Source organism: Salminus brasiliensis, chromosome 10, assembly GCF_030463535.1.
Source record: "Salminus brasiliensis chromosome 10, fSalBra1.hap2, whole genome shotgun sequence".
In the NCBI taxonomy this organism is placed as follows: domain Eukaryota; kingdom Metazoa; phylum Chordata; class Actinopteri; order Characiformes; family Bryconidae; genus Salminus; species Salminus brasiliensis.
In genome coordinates, this window is record NC_132887.1 from 36102371 (window position 1) to 36119615 (window position 17245).

The window sequence follows — 17245 nt, forward strand, 5'->3', positions numbered from 1 at the left end:
GAGAGGGAACAAACAGGTAGGAGAGAGATTAGCAGCTGCAGTGTCAGCCAAGTTTAGTGGACCTTTGGCCAGTAAATCAGATTATGAAGAAACAGGAGTGAAAACGCACAGACGTGTACACATTCATAGAGGGCGAGAGGGCAAAGGTAATAATATTTGGTTAGACGAGAGCTGGGGTGGTAATGTTATCATCATCAATATCAATGCTTTCTGAATATATGGGCATCATGAGAACATCACTAGAACATTAAGCATCTACATGCATCAGGATAAAAAAAAAAAAAAGAGTAATTATCGAACGTCTGTAAACATCAACAACAACAACAACAAGTAGTGCAGACTAAACATTGTTAGGGGCGAGACCAAGACAAGGCTGAGAATAGGTTTTCAAAGAATAGCTAAGCAAACAAAAGGTGACCTGATTTCCAAAAGGCATGACGTTAAACATGAGGTAATCCATTGTGGAGGTTGAGGTGTGTTTAGGACTTTTTCACACAGCTGGTGTGATGTTTGCTTCCAGAATTTGCTGGTATTTCACTGAATCCGTTCCTCCCTCTCCCAGTGAAATGTTCCTCCTGCCACTGGCTGCAACACATACTTCACATTTGGAGAAGGTTTCTTTTCAAGAAAGTCAGCATCCCTATTTTTCTCACCATACCTTTTGCCTTTTGTGGCCACGACTCGTCATTTGAACCTGACCAGGCCACAGGACTTGTATCCAAAATGCATCAGGACTGTTGAGATGTTGCTTTGAAATTGTCAGAGGCTGAATTTTGTGCCAAAGATGCAGAAAAAAGTTCACTTCCAACGACCTTTGTGGAAGAGTTTTTTTGTGCAGGTGTTGCTGCACAGTAGAAAAGTGCACCACCACTCCTGCGTTTGCTTAAATGTCCTGAAGGTGCAAGAGTTTTGAGAATTGCCTCCTAGAAATTCTACCAGCCGTTCTTTCGGTAACCTTTCTTGGTTACCCAGATCTCAGCTCGAGCTCCACTGTTCCTGTTAACTGCCTTTTCTAAAGGGACATAAACCACAACATTTACGGTGACTGATACCCAACTGATACCCATAACAACTTTAACAAACACACAAAAATATGCATCTAAAAGGTGCTGATAATGAATTTCTAATCAAACAATTTCAAGTCTAATTGATAATAAAGTGAAATGAATCAAAATTACATTCAAATAAAGGTGGGGTTTTTCCTAATCGGTAGGCCAGGAATTTTCTCTAGACTCTAGACTACTTTGCAGCACCACAATAGGCAAGTACTATAACCACACTGGCACCAGCATTTCAAAACAGCCCACCCTCAAGAAACCTCACCACAACCACACAAGCTTTTTTATTTTCACCATAAATCACCTTCCACCTTTAAGACGGCTCATACGTTGTTTTTTTTTATGCCAGGAAATCTCGCTCGGAAACCACAGTGAAACCAAAGCTTCCATTACTTACCAGTTACATTAGCTTTGTCGCACCAGTGCAAAACTGAAGAAGCTTTAGAAACGTCCGACTCCAAAACATGCCCAGGCTGACTGACTAGGTTTGGAATCAGGGAGTAAAAACTTTGCAAATGTGATGTTTGGCAGAGCCAGACATTCAGGTTAACCCTTTAACGGCTCTGCAAAAAGGCCTAATCTAATGGGCACTGATCTAATAAACAGGCATCACATCCATGATCCATCTGCAACACACACGTACATCGTCAGAAAGTGACGCTTCTCTAGTTTAACCTGGAAGTTGGAAGTGGGTCAGCTCAACTCAAACGGGTATATAGTGTAATGTGTCCAAATGTTTGTGGACACCCCTCGTATTCGGAATGAATTTGGCTACTTTAAGCTGCACTCATTGCTGACACATTGACAAACACACTGCAGGGAAGGACTGCCAGTAGAATAGGACTCTCTAGAGCAGATAAACATGGGCCTAACGCCATGGGCCTAACCCTAGAGGGGTATAAAGAATAAAGACTCCCCAGCATTGTGGAGCTGTGGAGTATTGGAACTGTGTTCTCTGAAATCATGGTTGGTGTTTTAGGATGAGGTTGGGAGTTGAGGGATGAGGTGGAGTGGTGATCATCCAACATCCTCACCTCACCTCACTAACGCTCTTATTGCGGAGTGTATTCAGGCCCTCACAGCAATGCTCCTCCAAAATCTAGTAGAAAGCCTTCTTCCCTGGTCAGTAGAGACAGTTACTCCAACAACAACAGCAGGAGAGACATTGTTTATACCCTTGATTTTGGAAGAAGCAATGAATTTGCGAGTGTCCCAATACTTCTGTCCATATAGTGTATTTAGCACTGATTACAGTCCCACAGCTGCTGCATTTCCATGTGTTTTCCTTCAGAAAACTGCACTGAACAGAACCAGGACTTGTAAGTGTTTGCTTTTGCGCTGGTTGGTTGGTCGGTTGTTCGGTCGGTCCCCCGTGCTAACCCGTCTCCTCTCCTCAAGACTTGGACAAACACGGCAGCCCAACACACCTGGTTTCCATGAGGTTGGCTGAAGCGAGCAAATATTTATTTAACACATACAGGAATGTATGCAGACGTATGCACACAAAGACACACACCGAGGCTGAGAAAGGGAACAGGGGTCGAAGGGTGTAACAACAGGAGAAAGCTGGAGGCGGATTCATATAACAAATATACTGTACGTTTGTTTAAACCTCATATCAATCACTCTGTAACTGTAACCGTCCATCTGTTGCCTTAGTTACAATCTGCTCCATAACAGCTCACCTGCCTCAAAAGACAACACACACTACATACAGTCACGTGGGGGGGAGGAAATCAGGACATTCTTCGGGTCTTTTTAGTACATTTGAACTTTTTTCACTAAACTGAGAGATACTGAGAGAGGTAATATAACTAAACACACACAAACGCAGTTGCTTATGGTGTTAAGTGGTTGCCATGGTGGTGCTAAGAGGTTGCTGTGGGACCCCGGGTGCTTACTATGCCGTCCCTGGCGCTTGCTACACCGCCCCGGCCGCCTGCTACGCCGCCCCTGCTGGTTGTCAAGTGGTTGCTGTAGTACCCCGTGTAGTTGGTGGGCTGTTCCTAGCGTATTTGTATTACTGTGCTATGAGAAGGGTGCCAAAACTTCTGTACCCAAGTTCATTCCTATATGAAAAAAAATCTGATGATCACAAATCTGTTGCCTATGCAGAATCCGTGTGTCCAATCAAAAAGCTTTATCCAAGTGCACTGTTCGTTAGCAGCGTTAGCCTAGCATCTCTCATTCTAAACTACAGAAGCAAGCTTCAGATATGAAACATGCCTTGGCTGGCTGACCGCATTGGAGGTAGATGATGAATCATATTCATTTGATTCTTCACCGAAATACCCCTTTAACACACACTCAAAACACACACACATACACACACACACACACACACCTGACTAAAGTAAGCCTCGAGGCAATTCTCCAGGACCTGCCTCCTCTTCTTCATAGCTGTGTCATGGAAAAACGAACCTGAATGAACCCGTCATGTCGGGTTTGCTTAAAGCCAGAGGATTAACGCTCCGAATGGGGAAGAGAAGCAGGGAAAGGCCTCAAGTTGAGCTTGCCTTTCTTTTAATATACTGTAAATATTAGTCTTCAAATATTGATTTATGCTTTTTTCTACCTTCATGGGGCCATGCTGGCATGAAGACTCTCTGGACAAAGTAAATAAAGCCAGGGATTAGAAGTCCTTCTTTATCCCCCCCACCCCTTCGAGTGCACCACGTCAAATGTTTCTAGACTTGGTTTGGGACACAATCAACCACCTAGTAAATCAGCTTGAGCCCTGGGGGCAGACCGGCCGCCGAAACAGGCCTTAAAGTGACGTGTTTCTTGCCATAAATAGAGTCACTAAACAAAGATCAGGAATCCCCCGCCCGCCCGCCCGCCCAGGATTACACATCCCCTCTTAGCCTGGCTAATGAATCACAGGCTGTCCTGAAGATCAGGTTCTGAATGCAAGCTGAAATGAATCATAGTCTTTGTTGTAATCACAGTATCAGGTGATACAGTAGTCACAGGTTTAGTTACAGCTACGCAAAGCCAGGTTTAGCCTTGAATGCTGGGGGGGGTCTACAGTGGCATCGGTCGAAAGGTGGGATATATTAGGCAGGAAAAGTAGGAAAATGGCTATAAGGAATAAGGATGTAAGCTACTTTGACAAGGGCCAAACTGTAATGGCTGGGTCACAGCATCTACAAAACATCAGGGCGTTCCCGGTATGCAGTGGTTGGTCAGTACCTACCAAAAGTGGAGTAGCAGGACCAGGTACCAAACTCTCCTTATTCAATCCTGAATACAGGTTTCCATTCTAAGGCACCCAACGGTGCCCACGCTAGGCTGACCAACAACTTCTCGAAAAGTGTCTGAAACACCCTTGACTGGACTCAACCGGCGCTCTGACCATAATAAAGCTTCTGGGTGGGACGCGAGACAACAAACGTTTGGTGAAGACATGGGACCACTATTGTAGATACTGTGGCTTTTACAGGAGGGCATGAACGTAGGCCGATCTGCCTCTGTGAGAGCAGATAAAGGAAGCGTCATGTTCTGTGGTTTCCTGATGGGAGCATAAATACCCACAGGACATGCAACAGCCTCTAAGGAGCAAGATGGGCTGCTCATGTGCTTGCTCTGGGTGGGGCTTCTGAGCTTCTGTTGAAGGTTCTTCCGGCTCTAAACACGGTTCTTTAAACAGTTTTATGAAAGTACTGCATGACCAATTGTACCCTGAGCAAAAAACGCTGCTTACTGGTAGAACCTTCATAAATGAATCATTGTTTTTTTAAATAAAGGTTCTACATAGAACCATCTACAAATGGTTTAAAGAAAAAAATCTAAAGAACCCTTTAACCAGGCAAAGGACTACTTGGATCTACACGTTCCATATTTAACAATTACCTTCACCAAAGAACCCTTGAAGAACCTTTTTTTAAAAAAAAAAAAAAGATACTTCAAACATATCTGTAATCTTTTCTGGCCAAAAGTATGTGGACCCCAGAGCATCACACTGACTGTATGTGATTTTGTAGGACACTCCATAGATTTGTTGAACTTCAACAAATGTTCTATGTAGAACATTGAGGTTACTCCACACCAAGCATCTCAAACCAAGCCAAGTCAAGGTCCCAGCGCTGATGAGGCTTGCTTTCAGAGGCAGTTTGCTAGACCACTCTGCAAGTCGGCATGGTCTACCACTATGTTACCGAGCTGTTGTCGCTTCTAGAGCTGCTGTAAAACCAGCGCTTACAGCTGACTAGGGCAGCTCTAGCAGGGCAAAAATTCCACAAACAATACAATGTTTAATGTCCCTGAGCCTACGTCTATCGAGACCGCTTGATTGTATACTCTTGCTTGAGACAGGTGAGGTTGAAACACAGCCAAGCTCAATCATTAGGAAGGGTGTCCACTTACTTTCTGCAAAATATAGCATTAGTGTTAGTATGTGCCTATCAAATTTGGGTACTTCAACTGTGCAGCCTTAATACACACCAATTCGGCCTGCTCAGGAGGCCCAAAGTGGAAATGAAAGTACAATGGAGCACACAGACGGCAGTTTGTTTAGCCCAGTAAAGCATTTGTATGGCTTATCGCTATTACACTCTTCAGCTTGCACAGGGATCAGAGCATGTCGTAGCTGACTTTGGACTAAGAACTGTTACGCTGTGAACTGTTAATTCAGCTCACACGCCTGCCCCGCTAGCACTAACAGCAAAGCACTACACTAGCTCGGGGCATCCGCAACGTCAGGGCATCTGCTTTAAACCACGCTGCGGTGTGACCGTTTCAACACTGCCAAACTTCACTGTGTGCAGACGTGTTGAATTCACTCGTTGTAAACACACACACATACATATATATATATATATATATATATATATATATATATATATATATGCATTGCTGGTATCCAATCAGTTACTTGTTTCTTTGTAATTTACAGGGTCTCAATATAATCACAATAATTAAAATTTACTACCCGTCCAAAAGTTTACGGACACCCCTTCTAATGAAAGCATTCAGCTTTTTTAAGTTGCACCCATAACTGACACTGATGCACACACACACAGCTTGTTTAATCCCTGTAGAGAAGTACCGCCAATAGAATAGGACTCTACTCTGGGACGCCCTAACCCTTTTGAGGGGTCAAAAGCCCCCCGCCCCAGCAGCATTGAGCTGTGGAGCAGTGAAACTGTGCTCTCTGGAATGATGGACAGTAGTTCATCCAATATTTTTGGGATGAGTTGGATGAGTTGGGAGAGTTGGGGGGGGGGGGGGGGGGGGGGGGTTGTAGATGTGCAAATGCGCACACACACACACACACACACACACACACACACACACACACACAAACACAGCTTGTCTAATTGTTTAGCGATATTAAATTCTGACGCTTTGCTGGTTTGTGAGTGAACTATATAAACCTCGTCTTTGCAAGTTCCTCTCTGTCCTCTACAGCTTCTCTTAAGAAAGATCATGATAACACACCAGCCGGATTCTCAGAATCACTTATCACACACCTGCAGACATGCTCACCTTTAATCTGGGGTCACTGGCGTTGCCTAACTGCTTTTATCTCTCTCTGATTCTGATGGCCTTATGACTGAGGAACAGAGAAAGGGAGGAGGGGGGAAACAAAAGTCCTACACTGGCAAATTCTTGGCAAAATAAGTGTTTCAACAGCTCTTACGCAACACTGAACACTGCCAATGAACAACTTGTGAAAATCTAGCCTTGTCACATGGAATCGATATTCAGGCCCTGATACTGTTTTTAAGAGAGAAATTCTATTTTGAATTTGAAGAATTGCAGCAAAGTCATTTGTTTAAACAAAAGTTCTCCAGGGTGGGTTGGATGCGAAGCGCTTCGTTCTAGAGAACAGCGGTGGGGAATATAACCAGACATCAATGCCTGTAAAAGCAAAGTCACAGACAGTCGTTACAAAATATAGGGTTTACAGATACATTACATAACATCTAAAACATTGTTTTACTGTGGTTTGACAAAAAAATTTTGGCCCAAAATGTGTTTTTCATGGCGGAGTGATATTTGCTGGGTGTTATGAGGCAAAATAGGCCCTTAATAAAACTTAATTTGCCTGATTTACCTCTATTTTACTATCATTTGCATTACATACAAAAAGGGACACCTGTAGGTTCCTCGTTTTTTTGAGTAGTGAATAAAATAAAAATGGAAAAAAGGAAGAAAGTAAGTCGTAGCACAGTATGTGGTATCGTTGTCCTTATAGTGTTATAGCGTTATAGTGAAACATAAAGCATAACGTCATTCTAATGTTCCCGTCTTAAACCGTTTAAATAAGGTCCAGCCATGTCACTTAACACCACTGTTCTCAGTTTACGCAGCTTTCCGATAGATTTCTGAAGCCAACATGTTAGAATTTTGCTGTGGGCTTACAGAAATCAATGTATTATTCATGGCATTTAGCTGATGCTCTTATTCAGAGCGACTTACAAGGTTACTCGTATTACAGATGTGGGCCAATGTAGTGTTAGGAGTCTTGCCCAAGGACTCTTATTGGTGTAATCAAACCCCAGTCTCCCACATGGTGTGGTAGGTCGCTGGCAGATAGTGGTGTTATCTGTTGCCACACCAACCACAGTATCTTTTTGTGTTGTTGACATGGCAACATGTAATGGTTCCTATCACCATCTTTGTAAAGAAATCTTGAACCGACAAGTTTCACTCAAATCAATTTACAACCATTGAATGAAAGAAATGCAGAAATGTCAAAGATTCTGTGGAATTCCTCTTCCCTAATAGCAGCACACCATCCAATACAATGCAATACCCCCAAATGCGGTCATTCCACAAAACGCCTTTAGAACTTGCACATTCCTGTTGCAACTACTCATGGAATGCACTGCAGGTTCTTCCATTTGCTTCAATAAATTCTCCAAGTAATAAAATAACACCCTGATTTTCTTACAGGCAGAAACTCTAAGCTCCCTCTAACACTCTAACAACCCGAGTCGCTAAACTGGCTCCAATCTCTTCAGAACTTTGCTTCCCGTTATCTTACAGGAGACACACCTTCAGAGGAAATAACCATAACGCCGTGCTGGAATATACTTTAAACCCAGCACTTTTATTGCATCATATATTTTATTAATAACCCGGTGTGAGGAAAGCTGCTTTCCTGTCTTTTCCGGGCAGCCGGTCAGAATTGGCTTGTTTGGAAGTCAGCAATGTGACGATATTGCATTATACGGCGGTTTGGACGCTGCTGGTTTTCGGAAATTAGGAGTATTATACTTGGTTTCAGCACTGTTTTTTTTTTTTCAAGCAGTTCTTGGCGGAGTGGTATTCGCAGGGCGCTATGGGGCAAAATAGTCCCTGAATAAAACTTGCTTTGCCTGATTTACCTCTATTTTACATTCGTATTACATAAAAAAAAATTAGTAGTAGTTTTGGGTAGTAAATAAAACATTTTATTAAATAAAAAAAATATTGTATATATTAAATTTAATTATAAATATTTGTATTGTTGACATGGCGACTCCTGGGTTATATATACACAAAGTTTCTGCACATTCCTTTTTGAAGGTGTCTGCCTTTAACACTTGATCAAATAAAACAGTGCATTTCACGTGCCATTACTTTTGCACATTTGCCACACTTATTTTTTTATTTGGAATGATTTTAATTAAAGCAGAAATGATGCCCTAGAAAGTGCAGATGTGTGTCTCTGGACAGGATGTGAACTCATTCACACAATCAACACCACGTGTCATCAGAGCAGGGGTGTTCAAATGTTTTGCGTAACACATTACTGCGGTTATGATACACGATACATCACAGTGCGCTTTTCTGAGTGGATTATGGGCATCGTCAGCCTGTCCGCGTATTTAACCTTTTTTTCGCTGTCCGTGAACATTTGCTTGACAAGTCGTGGTTGTCTCTGGAGCTGATATGGTGACCACCGCAATGGCTGATCAGCTGTGTCCCAGCCCATTTCCCTTGGTTTTCCCTGATTTGTAGCACACGGCCTCACCTAATCTTGGCTTGTGCGGAGCGGAGAATATCGCGTTGCATTTCAAGACCTTGTGCATATTTGCATGATTTATCTGTGGCAGTATGTTTACATTTATTATAATAATTCTTATAATCTTAAATCTATTTTTATTTTGAAATAAAAACATATAAAAGGAATATTCCACCTTTACCGTAATGTCTCTTTCAGGTCGTTGAATTGTCGTTTAACCAGGAAAGTCCTAATTTTGCACGCTACTTTACATAAATAGCATAGAAACACTGTGTTAAACGAAGGACTGCCAACTGTGCTGTTTTCTTGATGTTGGATTTTCCTTCTTGTACCTTTAAATTGATCTACGTTGCGCTCGATGCTTTCCCCAGCCTTTTCTCAAACGTGGAACTACTGTTTAAAAGGTGGCAGGTCTCTGTAAACCACAGTGCACAGCATTAGGAAATGCAAAAATGAAGTTTTATGAAGTTACACATTTACTAAACTAAAAAAAATCCTCACGGTCTTAATGCATAACGACTTCCTGCGACCCAGTTCCAGCTTCCTTGTACCAACCTTACCCTGGGCAGTGCTCTACTTTCTGTCTCGCTCCCGCATAGAAAACCATGCTCTTGTAGCACCAACCACCAACCGTTTGCAATATCTTAAAGCTAGCTTTCCTACACACCTAATAAACAGGAGAACACTAGAGCAGCAGCGGAGGTGGCAGCAGCAGCGGCAGCAGCAGTGGCGGCGGCTTCGTCTACAGTATTCCAAAAAGTTAAATATCCATATAAATAGATAGCATAAGGTAGTTTTACGAGTGTGTGTGTGTGTGTGTGTGTGTTTGGGGTATTAACCTGTAGGACATTGTGCTGTAATTCTCCTGAGGCCTGCCTTCATCACCCCCTCGTAAAAGCACCTGCCAGCTCGATGCACTAATGACCAATCTTCTCAGGCATGTCAACACGCTGGCAACAAAGCCCAGGAGACACACGTGACCAGAGGTGCGGTGTGAAGCCAGCAGGGCTGTGTATAGAGGCTACACACTGACGCCACGCCCCCTTTAGTTGGACTGAATGGCAAACATTCTTGTTATTGGAGAAAGCGGCCAAACCAGGAATGAAACGGACGGTTATCTGCTCAAGTTAAAGGCAGCTGGACTCTGCAGCAATCTATCCAAATTACCAAAGAACCACCAGGTCCAGCCAGCTGAGGCTCAAATCCCACTTGTTTAGAGGATTGAGCCTCATACCTGACAGCATAAAAGTAAGTGAATGGTCTTTGGGGCGTTTTCAGCTGTTTCGAGGCACGTCGCTAAACTCGCAACTACAGAGGGCCTGAGTTTTCCCCTCATTTTGAGATACCGCCATCATTTTTATACACGTCCAACCCTACACGTGGCTCCTTCATCAGATCTTGGAGCCGAAACTATCCATATTAGTGCTGCATCTATAGCTAAACCGTATCGGTATGGGCGCCGACGCTGGCACTTGCACACAGTATCGCTGTCGGCAGTAGAGATCACCAACACCATGAAGCTTAGTGATGCCCTACATTTTAATATTATTATTTTTATTGATTTTAATTTTTTTTTTTCACACAGAGCATTTTTGGAAACCAAATAATTAAACAACCAGTTTAGGCCAGTCGTAAATAGTTCTTACCATTAAACAGACATTTAATGGAACTTTTACATTACAGTTTCAGCAGCTTATTTAAAGACCACACTCTAAAATATGAATTTAACTCACTGATTAAAAAGCTGTTATTATTTTTGTATAGCTCTGAAACTTTACAAATGTGCAGTTCCTCAACCAGTAAATGCTGTTCTTTCAAGCTTATTAGTTCAAAGTACAACCTATAAAAAGTGGAAGACTATAAATATCAGGATTTATGGCCATCTATCCAGTATTCATGTCAGAGTCAGTATCGGTACTTGGTATCGGCAGATACTTGAAAATCTGGTATCGGTATCGTAAAGGAACAAGTGGTATCGGTGCATCCGTAATCCATATTCTAAAAGAATAATAACTGCGGCGATGACGTGATGAGCTTACTGTAATATGGTCATCATCACTGCCCTACTCGCACCACGTTAATGCTATTTCTGCAATTATATTCAATTCAGCCAATAAACAGTGAATATGCTTTAGAACCTTATGGCCAAGAAACACACACACACACACACACACACACACACACACACACACACACACACACACACATACACATACACACACACACACAATATCTCTTTCTAGTGGTTGTAGCAGTATCGATCTGACAGAGAGATTAACGATAAAACTGCAGACCCGGCTATATTTAGAGTCACATGACTCTTCTCTTTAAGTGGGACAAAATCCACAGAGGGGGGAAAAAAGAGGGACAAAGGTGTGTGTGTGTGAGTGCGCCAGTAAACGAGCGAGTTAGTCAAACAGAAACAGACACTGAGAGTAGGGTAGATGTGTGTTTGTGGGTGGGAGAATGGTTGAGCGAGAGTGAGAGATTACACAAACTCTAAACCCTGTATCTCACAGATCGCATGCTTGTTTCCCGTCAGCTGCGGAGCTGAAACGAAAAAAAAAAAGAAAGAAAGAAAGAAAGAAAAAAAAAATGTGTGACATGCTCTAGACGTCTAAAAGCAACAGGTCCAACTGCATTCGCAAAGATCTTCCTTTTTCTCCAATCCTGTTGTTCCTCCTTCAAAGGGAAATCCAGCAGGATCCAAACAGGGCTGTAAAAAGGGCCAATTGCAACCCACTAAAAATGTGAGGCAAGATTCCTGACTTATTTACGCTCATAAAATCGAAATAAACCCAGTTTACTAGAGAAAGCCTTCCAAGGCTAAACACAATGGCTACTTAGGGAGGAATATGGAAGCAAAAAAAGACTAGAGGTACTCACATGGGGAAGCTAGAGCTGGGAAATATGACGAAATTTGATCATATTGTGATTACAATATGCTTTTCTGTTAGTGTTAGTGCTTAATAAACACTGATCAGCTGCAGGTTTCATTACTAACAGTGTAATTATTTATTTTAAAAAAAAACAAAAAAAACGCTCTATTCAGTACGGAAGAGTATCTGAACAATACCTTATAAGAATCTGTCGCTACTGATGTTTTTAGTCTGTGTATCTGAAAAAAAGTCTTTAAATATCATGGTATAGTATTTTTATCATATCGCCCAGCCCTAGGGGAAGCCCTTGGGTCCAGGCAAGCTGGTAAACTAAGTAGATGCTAGGCAAACGCTAGGCTAAAAGCTAACCTGAGAGCTACCACCTCTTTACCTAGGGAACAACACATGTACACAACACCAAATACACCACGAGAGAACAGCAACACAAAGTAGTAAGCTAGGTTATAGTCCCCTGAGCCGTAAACCAGCCAATAAAAGCAGAGCTCATCCGTTTTTACCCCTATGAGGCTCCGTAAAAGGAAAATTTGTGTAAAATAACAGGGTGGTAAACTGGCTTGAGTGGGTTTTACCCCAACCGAAGACAAATATGTACTATTTATATACGTCGAACAACAGCTAACAACAGCTTTTGGGACTTTTAGATCAGAAACTGAGAAAGAAGATGAAGATAGTGAAGATGTGAGGTTTGGCCCAGACAGCAAAATTATCTGAATGTAGTAACTGGGACTACGTGTACCTGGATCAGCGTTTGTTTACATAAGCAATAGAACAGAGAGGGAGTGTGTTGTTATTGGGAGCGCCGTAGATCATTACAGCTGTGATGATCTTCACAATAACACACGATCTTGAGTGATCTATTGCTTTTATACAGCAGTTTTTACTAAATCGAAGAAATCCTTCCACCAAAAAGTAGTTCACTACAAATTAGTTATCGCTATTCAACGGTAACAACGGTAACATTGCAGGTGCGTTAGAGTACCCCTAGAGCCCTGTATGCGGTCCTAGATATCTGCTAAAACTATAGACCTCACCTTTGGTGCAATGGATAAAGCCAAGTATCAAGTTCAGCCAGAGACGTTATAAATGAGGAGGCCGGCCACTGGTTGGAATACCGTTTACAGATAAAGTCCCGGCCTTCAGCGAAATAGAGCCAATCAGCCTGCTGGTTATGCCACTAGCAGCAGAGGGTTAAAGGTGCACGTATTTGTCACTGTACAGTGTGGACTGTACAGCGAAATGTGTCCTCCGCATTTAACCCATCTGGTAGTGAACACACACTCACACACACACACGTGTTAGGGGCAGTGAGTACACACACACACCCAGAGCGGTGGGCAGCCAACTCCAGCGCCCGGGGAGCAGAGAGGGTAAAGGGCCTTGCTCAAGGACCCAACAGTGGCAGCTTGCCGAGCCTGGGAATCGAACCCACAACCCTGTTATCGATATCCCGGCGCTCTAACCGCTGAGCCACCACTGCCCCAGGGTTGACATGCTAGTGGGGAAAGGTCCCTCAACGTGGAGATCTGCTCAAGTTCAGTAGCCAGACTGGTCTTGAGCCAAACGCTAGAAACTATTAATGAGGCTCTCTCCTCTTTCGTAGAGATGGGAGCCTGGTCCAGTGTGACGGGTGCTGCAAAGATGGCCGCCCAGCGAACAGCAAACTTGCTTATGAGGATGTGATACAGTTTTAGTGTGACAAGGCCACAAATATCAGCACGGTCAGCTTGGTTGGTGAGGTCGGAGCTAACTGCAGTATAAATAGCGGCAAGGCCTACAGTCCCCGCTTCTATTAACAGACCTTCAACTGAAGCTCTCACACACGGCAGGGCTTGGCATTAGCAGGCTATTTACCTCCACCAAGGCCTTTCAAAACCATGGCCACTGCACAGGACTACCGAAATGATTATATCACTGGTATTTTGTTTTTTTTTTTTCTTTCCTGACAGGAACAAGTCAGCCAGAACCAGCAACAGCAACAAGCCCCCGCTCTCTCCACAGGCCTGCAGACGCCCAACAGCCGTACATGATCTAATCCAGATGCACTTCCTGTCAAGAGAGAGAAAACGATAGACAGAGAGACAGAGAGAGAGTAGGAGACACTCCCTCTTCTCCTAAATGAAAACACACAAATGTCCTCTCTCTCTCTCTCTCTCTCTCGTATAACGTGGCCCAGTTTTGCAGTTTGCCGCTCTCCTGAGGAAAACGACCCAGTCTCTAGGTTCCTGGAACCTGGGGTGGGCTGGTCTAATGCAAATATAGCTACTTCATTTACAATCGAAGACCCCCAGTGAAGCTCCACATCTTGTTCTGGAACGCTACACTACACTACACTTCCTTGCAATGCCCTGTGTTTTGGGCCATAAAATAACCTCTATAATATAATAAATTATATAATAAGCTCCTCTAGACCTGAGCCTTTCACACCAAACCACTCTGAATGGCTTCGTTCGTTGGACGCCTATCATCCGGCCATCTGGTAGGTACCCCGCAAGACCTGTCTGATGTTTTGGAGGAGATGTTCTGACCTGGTCATCTAGCCAATTAGTGGACCAGACTCTTCTGCTCACCCACTGTTCACTTGCTGCCCAACAAGTGCCACTGGAACCTGATAATCAATGTCATGAATGGTTTAATATTATGGCTGATTGGGGGGGGACCAACATATTGATGGTGATAAATGATAGGCTGCAAGTCCAATAATTCAGTTTTCCCATTTTCAGGGACTGATTCATCGTACAGCCCTAGTTTAAAGGGCCCATATTCTACATTTGCCTTTAAAGTAAAGTCCGACCAATCATATAAGTATCAGCAGTAAACAGTCTTAAAAAGCCAATCAGCATCAGACAGATGTTGAGAACTGACCTCAATTTTTCAGACCGATATTTGATGATGTATTAACTGAACAGCTACGGCACTATGGCACTAAAACACACCCCTGTGAAGCTCCACATGTTCTTCTGGAACGCTGATAATGGCTTTCTTGGTTACTACACTTTGTCACGATGCCCTGCACGGACCTCTTAGCCACGAACGTGATTTTTAAAAATGTGTTTTGGGCCGAAAGCTTTTCATAAAACTACCACAGAATTACCGTAAAATTATTGACATGACCATTCCAGCTGCTTATAGCATTCAGTCGGAGCAGACGGTGGGCTAGCTTTCGCTCCCCACAAGGGTCAGCGAGTTATCCGGTAGGTACTGAACACTGCATACCTTCATACCGAGGAACATCCCACACGACCTGCCTGATGTTTTGGAGGAGATGTTCTGACCTGGTCATCTAGCCATCCAGTGGTCCAGACTCTTCTGCTCGCCCATTGTTCACAATTATTTACACGACCATTCCAGCTATTTAGAGGGTCTGGCTTTCGTAGAGGTCTGGCTGAAACACTGCAGAGTTAGAGTGAATATGCGGCAGAAGGTTGTATGCAAATGTGGTCGGGTTTTTTTGTGACATCACAAAAACAGGCACAGCGCTTAGAGATACGGGCTCTTTAAAGTAAAGACCAATCATATAAGTGTCAGCAGGAAACGGCATTAAAAAGCCAATCAGCATCAGGCAGGTGAACAGATGTCAGATCAATACCTGATGGTGTACCTACTGGACTACAGCTGGACTACACCACTGAAACACCTGTGTTTTACTCACCCTGATGCATTTAATAGGCTCTGTTGACAGATCTATACACCACATCACCACATCAGGGAGTCAGTTAGGCCTCTCTGCTCTTACGACATCACTCCCATCATTTACCATCAAACAGAAAGTGGAAAAAAAATTAAATAAAGAGCTAAATTCACACGTCATGTCCATACTAGACCGGCTCCTCCACACCGGAGGCCTGAGGAAACCGAAAGTGAACCGGTGTCAAGTGGTCCAACTCGTCAAACCTACCTCTCAAATGATCCCGAACACGTTTAGGTTCAAAGGTCTCTACATTTTTCGACAGGACCTGAATCTGGAGGAGCTTCTTTACATCGTGTCTGAATTGTACAGCGAACGGACCAATAGAAATGCTCCAATATTTTTTTCATATTTTTAATGATTATTTTTAGTTTTTTTTTTTCCCAATTTTTTTCTTCTTCTGTAAGTTTTCACACAACATAAACTTTTACACACACACCCCCAAAAAACACACACAGTTTCTAATCAAATAAATCATGACCACAAACTGCTATCTCCCAACAACCACATGAGAAGCATCTGTCAAAAAGCACATGTTGGTTTTTAAAGCAAAAAAGGCCAAATAACCCAGAATTATGTCGTTCTGCATAACAAACATCCCAGCAAAAAAAGCCCCCCCCCCCAAGCCCCTCTATAACCAAGCAGCAGGCCTGTGTGCTACGTCCAGACCACCTGTAAGGAGCCATCCCCAAAACTGAAACCTGACATTTCTGACGTGGCACCTCTCAAACAGGACCACTCACTCACTCACCGACCTCAGCACCGCCTGACACCACCTTTCTTTAAGGGCTGGCAGTGGTGTCTGGAGCTCCATCCGAAGGTGGGGCAGCTCCCAAATCAGCTTCCAAAGTTCAGCCCCGTCGCTTCCTTCCCGGAGCAGCAGCAGCGCAGCTTGTTTTCCAGGCGCCAGCTGGATTAACCTGGGGACGGGCCGGTAAACACCACCACCTCCACCTCCTCCACCTCCTCCACCTCCTCACTGCCAGTAGCACAACAACAACAACGACGACGACGCACGTAGAAACTAGCAGAAAGGCGGTTAGTTAAGCCCCACTCACCTCCACCACCTCCTCCTCCACCTCCTCCACCTCCTCCTCCTCCTCCTCCTCCTTCTTCCCCTCAGCTGAGACTTGTAGCTCTCAGGAGTGATGATGGAGGACGGTGGCGAATAAACTGGAGCTAGCTTAGCTATCTTCTCTGAGTTTATCCTGCTGCTCCGACCCGCCTGTCTGTCTGCCTGTCTGTCTGCCCGCCTGTCTGTCTGTCCGTCCTCCGCTGGCCGTTGGGTTAATCCGCTCTCGGGGTGGGCAGCAGGCCGAGCCTCAGACAGAGCTGCTGTTTACTGAGATTTGCTGCTCCTGTCCGAAGCCTGAACACTTCACACCAGAGGAGGAGGAGCAGCAGGGGCAAGGGGAGGAGGAGGAGGAGGAAGAGGGGGGGGGGGTGTCCTTTTGCTCCCACAACACACTGCGGTCTGTTACGCAAAGGCCGATCCCTCCTCAAGCCCTCCACCGTCCAATCAGAAGGCAAGACTCGGAACAGTGACTCAGAGTCGACTCACTGGCGCGTCTTCATTCATTTAACCCCTTCGCCCCCCCTCCCAAAAAAAGAGAGGATTTATTATTAATTTGATTATTTGATATGATTT

At 43.9% G+C, this 17245-nt stretch overlaps 1 protein-coding gene across 1 annotated transcript in view; it reads right to left on the bottom strand.

Moving 5' to 3' along the window:
- sgms1a (sphingomyelin synthase 1a) overlaps positions 1–16406 on the bottom strand; it is a 30160-nt gene extending 13754 nt beyond the window's left edge. The window contains exon 1 of the mRNA XM_072689949.1: positions 16349–16406. The gene's annotated coding sequence lies outside the window, so the exon portion shown is untranslated. The remainder of the gene's footprint in view (positions 1–16348) is intronic.
- Positions 16407–17245: the final 839 nt, after the last annotated feature.